This window comes from Pseudopipra pipra, chromosome 13, assembly GCF_036250125.1.
Source record: "Pseudopipra pipra isolate bDixPip1 chromosome 13, bDixPip1.hap1, whole genome shotgun sequence".
Lineage (NCBI taxonomy): Eukaryota > Metazoa > Chordata > Aves > Passeriformes > Pipridae > Pseudopipra > Pseudopipra pipra.
In genome coordinates, this window is record NC_087561.1 from 19,919,903 (window position 1) to 19,927,862 (window position 7,960).

Genomic DNA, 7,960 nt, shown 5'->3' on the forward strand with positions numbered 1-7,960 from the left:
AGGACCCAGGGAATGGCTGGAGCTGTGCCAGGGCAGGCTCAGGTTGGATCTCAGGGAAAGGTTCTTCCCCCAGAGGGTGGTTGGCACTGACCAGGCTCCCCAGGGCAGTGGGCACAGCCCCAAGGCTGCCAGAGCTCCAGGAGGGTTTGGACAACGCTCTGAGGGACAGGGGGGATTATTGGGGTGTCTGTGCAGGGCCAGGGGTTGGACTCACAGAATCCCAGAATATGCTGAGTTGGAAGGGATCCACAAGGATCATGGAGTCCAACCCTCAGCCCTGCACAGGCCCATCCCCAGAGTCCCACCCTGTGCCCCAGAGGATCAGCCAAACCCTCCTGGAGCTCTGGCAGCCTTGGGGCTGTGCCCACTGCCCTGGGGAGCCTGGGCAGTGCCCAACCATCCTCTGGGGGAAGAACCTTTCCCTGAGATCCAACCTGAGCCTGCCCTGGCACAGCTCCAGCCATTCCCTGGCTGCTGTCCCTGGTCCCCCCAGAGCAGAGCTCAGTCCCTGCCCCTCCTCTGCCCCTGCTCAGGAAGTTGGAACCGCAGTGAGGTCTCCCCTCAGTCTCCTCTCAGACTCAATGACCCTCGTGGGTCCCTTCCAACTCAGGATATTCCATGATTCCATGACCAGGGCAGGAGTTCCACCTCCACAGCTGAAGGTTTGGCAGTTGGATGGGCAGTTTCACTTCCAAAGGGTTGTTGCCCAGCAGGATGTTGGCATCCCCCCCTGTGCCCAGCCCTGGGCTCTGGGTGGGCACCCAGACACCCCTTCAGGGCATCACGTGCCATGGAAGGGGCTCGAAGCTGCCTCAGGGATGAAGGCACAAACAAAGCAGATCCCCCACTGCCCCTGAGGACCTCCTGCAGGTCCTGGGAGACATTCAGCACCCATGAGATGGTCCCAGAGAGGGGGGACAATATTTTGCATCTGCTGGAGGTCGCTGGGCTGGGGAAGGAACCTCTCAGTGTGTGCCATGGATGCACAGAGCGTTGGGCTCATCCCTGCCCTGAGGTCTCCAGCCCTCTCTTGGACTCCCTGGGTTTGTTGCTTGTGTTTACTCAAGCAGAAAAAAGCGAAAAGAGAAAGTGAGGCCATAAACTAAAGACAATCTATAGCTGTGACCCAGCACTGACTGTGCCGGATGGAAATCAGGAAGCTGAGGGGAATAAGGAATTAACAGGGCTGTCTGGAGCCCCAGGAGCAGGCAGAGCCTTTTGGTGTTTCCCAGCACCCTCTAGTGGGATCTCGGCTCTGCCACATCCCCAAAACCCACAAGGCAGGGGGAGGACGAGGGTGTGCAGCCCTTCCACCCATCACTGACTTGGGAGCCACCAAGCACTGCTCACCTTGGAAGGTGAAGGTCCTTCAGCACCAGGGCCTTGTCCAGGGGTGGGGGTTGTGCTGGAGATGCCCACGGGCTGGGCTGTGGATCACACGCAGAAATCTTCTCCCCACGGGAGTTCCTCATGGCCTCACTGCCTCTGCTCCCCCTGAGAGGGTCAGTGGAGCCAAAGACTGGGTCAGAGCACCCCAAGATGCTCTGGGGGCTGAGAGAGCCCCCCCGGCATCCAGGATGGAGCCAGGACTAACCCTCCAGGCAGAGCGGGGCATTAACCACGTGGCCTGCAGGGTGGCACATCCCAAATTCTGCAGCTTCCCTGGGCCTTTCTGGCTGCAAAGCAAGAAAGTTGCAGGAATGGAAAATCATCCTCCAGGAATTTACCATTAAAGGGCATAGAATCCCAGAATGGTTTGGGTTGGAAGGGACCTTTAAAGACCATCCCATACCATCCCCTGCCATGCCAGGGACACCTCCCAGTAGAGCAGGTGTGCTCCAAGCTCTGTCCAGCCTGGCCTTGGAGACTTCCAGGGATGGGCTGGGCAGTGCTGCATGCTGGGCTACACAGTTCCCAGTTTTCCTGCCTAGACATGGATGTGATCCTCCAGAGAAGAAGATGCCCATGGATCATGCCCACGGATCCCAACCCTCCTGGGTTACCTTGAGGTACTTTCCCATCAGTTTTCCCAAACTGTGGAGCTGTTTGTCTGACTCGAATCCTGAGGCAGCGAGTTCCCCAGGGCAATTCTGTGTGACCTAAAAAGATGTTGCCTTGTGTGTTTTAATGCTTTTCCTCTTCATTCACAGAGTGGCTTTTTGTTCCCACCCTGCAGCGCTGCCACAGCCTCCAACAAATAACTCCTTGGGATTTTATGGGATAGAGAGAACAGAACAAACGGCCTCTCCTAAAATATTTCCTATATTCCATAAATCTTGATTATGCTGCTATATCCTTTCCTGACATATACAACTGCTCTGAACCCAGATAAAAATGCTGCTTTGGTGCGTTTTTGCTTTTAACCCTAAATGTGGGAAAGATGAGAGGGCAAAGATTTGCTTTGCTGGGTCTGGACACCCATATCCCACTGGGAGGATCTCAGGGAGCAGGGATGGAATAAGAGCAAGGCAGGGTCATGCCTCATTCATCTCTGTGTTGCTGGACTGAGGGGGAAGCTGGTTCATGACCTGATTTCCTATTTCTAGCTGGCTGCAGGCTGTTACTCCACAGCAAGGACTGCCAGGAATCCACCACGAGTGTGGGCTTCCTTACAGCCCTGCTCCCAGTCCAGAGTCTGGAGACATCAGCAGAGAAGCTGCAGAGTTTGTAAATCTGAGAATGTCTGAGGAAGTTAATGGGGGCCTTGGCAGTGACCCCAGTTTGAGCTCTTGGAGTCACATTTTATCTCATAGAATTATGGAATGGTTTGGGGTTGGGAAGGGACCTTAAGCATCATCTATTTTCCACCCATTGCTGGCTCAGAGTTTTCTGCAGTGTGGTTTCACCCAGAGGAGCCTGGAAGGGCTCATTTCTCATCTTCCTACTTGTTTTCCCACTTTCTCCCCAGAAAATGGAGAGGGAGCATCTTCAACCCCAAACTCAGCTCAGTGCCAGCCCTGTCCAGCTGTGAACGGGGAGGGAAGGGGGGAATAAATCAGCTTTTTGTTGATCCAGTGCCTGGATTTGTCTTGGTGTTCAGGAAAGCAACCAGAGAGCTAAAGACAAACAGCCCCCTTGATTTCCCAGTGAGATGAAGCAGAGCAAGAGAGTTTTCATAAAAAATGAAAGAAGAGCAGGAGAGTGGAAGGAGCAGTGAAGATGAAGCTCAGTGAGTTATCTGGGGCATGCAAGAAAACCAGCAGCCCAGCAAAAATGTGAGATGAGAGCACAGGAGGTGAGAGTGGGGGGGTAAAGAGAGGCTTTATGATTTATTAATCACTCTGGTTTACACTGAAACAGCGTTGTCTTGCTCAGGAGATGGGTGGCCACACAGGCCTGGCTGTGCCAGGGAGTCACCCAAGTCACCCCAGGCCCTGAGGGTGGGATGAAGGCTGGCAGGGAGGTGACAAAGAGCTCCTTTCAGAGCGTGGACTCACCACGTGCCAGGGCTTGTCCACACACTTTAGAAGTGCCCCCAGACACATGACCATCCCCAGCAGCTTCACGGCACAAGGAAGCGAGGAAAAATCTTGTTCAAAATCACTTGGGAGGTCTGGGACGTGCTCGGATCCAAACTCACCCTCCTGTGTGGCAGGGAGGGTCCCTCCTGGCACAGGGAAGGGAGCCAGGGATGCTGCAGCACGTCCTCCTGTCCTCATGTGTTTAGTTGGCTCTCTCTCTCTTCCAAATCTGTAGAGAATCATGGAATAGTTTTGGGTTGGAAGAGACTTTAAAGCTCATCTGCTTCCAACCCAGCCTTCCACCAGCCCAGGTTGCTCCAACCTGGCCTTGGACACTTCCAGGGCTGGGACAGCCACAGCTTCTCCTGGCAACCTGTGCCAGGGCCTCCCCATCCTCACAGCCAAGAATTCCTTCCCAGTATCCCACCTAAATTTCCCCTCTTTCAGAGAGAAGGACAGCTAGAGAAGCAGGACAGCTACTGACTTTTAGCTCTGCAAAGCTCAGAAAGTCCAGCTCTGCAGCTGCCTCTGTAATTTTAATTCCTCCTGCCCCATGTCTGTGCTTTGCCAGAGGATTTTGGGGATTTCTCTGCTCCTGGTGTTGGGATTCACTCCTGGAGCCTCAGCCAGACGTGGCCTGGGGCACATGGGCAAAGCTCTGGAGCAGTGATGGGATGCAGGAGCAGCATCAGACACTGCTGGTGTTGCAGCTGCAAAGGGCTTGTTGAAGAAATTAGGGATGTGAAGCTCTTGGAATGATGATGGTTTGGTCCTGGGTGTAGGAAAGGAAAAAAGGGGGAGTCATCAAATCAATATTTTGTTCAGCTCTCATCTTTCCTCGACATCAGCTCTCTTCCATCGTCATCATCACATCCAAGGTGGTGGTGTAGCACTCTGTGCTTCCCCCTGCTTTCCCTGGGAAGGGGGAAGATGGGATTGGGACCCCCTGTTCGTGTTTGGAGCAGTGCTGTCCCTGCATATCTGGCCATCTAATGATCCAGAGCAGGTCCCTCCTAAGAAGTCCTGGTTGCCACCTCTTTTTCAGGGGCAGTGGCAGGATCCAGCCATTAAACATCAAAATAGTTGGATATTGTGGGAATGCAAAGTGTTTAAGAACCAAGAATAAGATTCCACAAGTCCCTGCAGCAGAAAACTAAAGAGCTTAAATCCTCTGTGGTGCCCTGTAGCAAAACCAGCTTTATGTTCCCTGGCTGGGGAGGAAGAGGAAAGGAAACTCTTGCAGGTTGTTAATCTTGGCCAGAGAGTGGCCATCAGACACCCCACACTGTGCCTGGCTTTGGTTCCTCCAGCCTGAACACTGAAATAATCCAGTTATTCCTGCGCTTGGAACTGGGGGGGGAATTAATGCAAGGCACACTTGTATTCCCCTTCTCGTTCAGAGCTCATTTCCACCTGCAATTTCCTCGTTTCTCTTCGCATGGAAGCTGCTCAAAACACCCCCTGGATTTTTTAAAACACCCCTGTATTGATTCCTCAGGACTATGAGTTTGCAGCAATAGAGATTAATTGCTCATTTGCATCCCTCTTACAGCTGCTGCATCCTGATGCAGACCAGGGCAGGGAAAGGCTTTTGCAAGGTTTGCTTGGGGTTTTGGGGGTTGTTTTTCCTTCCCCAGCTCTCCCAAAGGCTGGATGTACCCTCTGCTTGAAATAAAAGCTTGGATTCCTCCGTGTCTCCCCCAGCCACGAGGTCCAAGGGAAATAATCCAAGGGAATGATGTGTCTGGGTGCTGGTGCTGAGACTGCAGAGCTGCTGAGCAGCTTTCCTGAGCTCCTGGGGCTGCCAGAAATCCTGGAGTAACTCCTTCTTTCCTGCTTGATGCCAGAATTCTTCTTTTTTAGCCAAGCAGGATGGACTTAAAGCCCCTTCCCTGCTCCCAGTGGAGTTGAGACCTGTGTAGCAGGCTGGTCTGGGTGAGTTCCTTTCTGTGCAAGGATATTTCCCTGGAATGCCAGTGGGGGGAGAAGAAAGTCCTCTCCACAAGAGAGGAGAGGTAAAGAAGGCTGAATGTATGGAACTAATATAAAATTGAGTAAGAATGGAAGCCCTGGGACAGCCTCTCCACTGCCCTGCAGTGATGGCCCCGTGCTGATGCTGTCCTGCTGCGGGGTGGGGGGGCATTTTTGTCTCCTCCATGATGCTTGTCCCATCTTTGGACAAGGGATGGAGTGACAGGACAAGGGGAATGGCTTCAAATGGCAGGGTTGGATGGGGTATTGGGAGGGAATTCTGGGCTGGAAGGGTTGGGCAGAGAAACCTGCCCCATCCCTGGGAGTGTCCAAGGCCAGGTTGGAGCAGCCTGGGCTGGTGGAAGGTGTCCCTGCCCATGAAACAAGATGAGTTTCAAGGTCTTTTCCCACCCAGGCCATTCCATGATTCCCTAATTCCCCCCCTGGAGTGCCCGTGATGTCCTTGAGGCTCACAAATGAGAGGAGTTGTTTTGCCAAGGCACCGACCACGGCAGGGGCATGGGAACAGCTTTGCCTGGGCTGGTGTGGAGCAGCCCGTGGGCACCACCAGCCCCACCCTGGCAGGGCCTGGGACCCTCTGCTGAGGGAGGAGGGCTGGGGAGACACGAGCTCTGGACAGGCTGCAGCTCTTTTTAACCAAACAAGGAGGAAATGGGGGGGGTGACTTTACCTCGATTTTGACTCTCCTTAACTAAAAAAAAGAGGAAATGGAGGGTGATTTTACCTTGATTTTGATTTTCCTTAACAAAACAAAGAGGAAATGGAGGGTGATTTTACCTTGCTTTTGACTCTTTTTAACCAAACAAAGAGGAAATGGGGGGTGATTTCAGCTTGATTTTGACTGTTTTTAATGAAACAAACAGGAAATGGAGGGTGATGATTTTGGCTCTCTTTAACCAAACAAAGAGGAAATGGGGGGTGATTTTACCTTGGTTTTGACTTTCTTTAACAAAAACAGGAGGAAATGGGGGGTGATTTTTGCCTCTCCTTAGCAAAACGAAGAGGAAATGGAGGGCGATTGATTTTGACTCTCTTTAACCAGACAAGGAGGAAATGGGGGATGATTTTACCTTGATTTTGACTCTTTTTAACCAAACAAGGAGGAAACGAGGGGTGATTTCACCTTGCTTTGCTTTCCCCCTCTCCCCTGCCCCGAGGCTCATCTTGCCCACGTTGCACCCGGTCCTTGCCGCTGCACCGGGGATTTCCTGCCCCGACCTCGCAGCCCCACTCAGGTTCTCCAGGCTTCCTGTTTGTCTCTCAGAGCTTTCATTTCACAGCACAAACCATTTCCTGGCCCGAGGCTCCTCGCCCTGAAGTCCCCGCGTTGCTCCTCGGCCGGTAAAGCCTTCGCCGGCTCTTCCTTGTCTTCCTCGCTGCCAGCTCTCGGGTGGGTGATGGGCACCTCTGGGACAACTTCAGGAAGGTCTCACTGACATTCTGAAGTCGTGCAGGTTGTCTGGAGGAAATGGGGAGTGAGGCAGCTCTGCTGCTGAGCAGCTTTTCAATTACAGCCCCGGCGAGTGTTGTGCTCTCTGCATTAACTTCTCCAGCAGCACTGAGCCCTCTATTACTCCGGCTTTCAATCATTTCCCTGGAGCTGTTTGTTGCTCAAGTGCTGTTACAAATGAATTAATGGGTTCAAAATGGGGTGTGGGGCTGCCATCCCACCTGTCTCTGGATGAGAATGCCATTAGAGAGGCTGAAAAGCTGACAGGGATGGAGAAACCAAGATAACCTGGTGAGGGACTTCAGTCAAAGGGATGTCGTGGTGACAGAACCATTTTAGCAGTAAATTTCCTTTTTTTGGGGGGGTCACAGGCACGGCAGAATTCTTTTAATAATTGCAGATGTGATTTCAAGCTCGTTAACTTGTGGCTGAGCTCAAATCCCATCGCTGTGGGAGGGAGCTGGGGAGGGTTCATTGGTTTCAGTAAAATTCAGTAGGAGCAAATTTCTCTTCCAAAACATTCCAAGGGCCTGTTCTGAATGTTATTTTCCTACAGCCCTGTATTTTTATTTATCTCCAATTCTCACCTTTTATTTGTAGCCACTTTGCTACTTTCCCTCCCCACCCGGCTCAGAGGCTGGGAAGTAACTGCTGGTTGTTTCTAAGTGTTTCTCCAGGACCTCCAGGATGTGGAGTGCCAGGAACCCTGCTAGTGCTGGGTCTGACTTACAGGGGTGACACCTCTCCATGACAGGGCAGTGGTGTTGCAAGTAGATGATCTTTAAGGTACCTTCCAACCCAACTTCCTAGACAGGCCTAAGAGTCACAGAATCCCAGGATGGTTTGGGTTGGAAGGACCTTAAAGCCCATCCAGTCCCACCCCCTGCCATGGGCAGGGACACCTTCCACTAGCCCAGGTTGCTCCAAGCCCCGTCCAACCTGGCCTTGGACACTTCCAGGGATGGGGCAGCCACAGCTTCTCTGGGCAACCTGTGCCAGGGCCTCCCCACCCTCCCAGGGAGGAATTCCTTCCCAAAATCCCATCTAACTCTGGCAG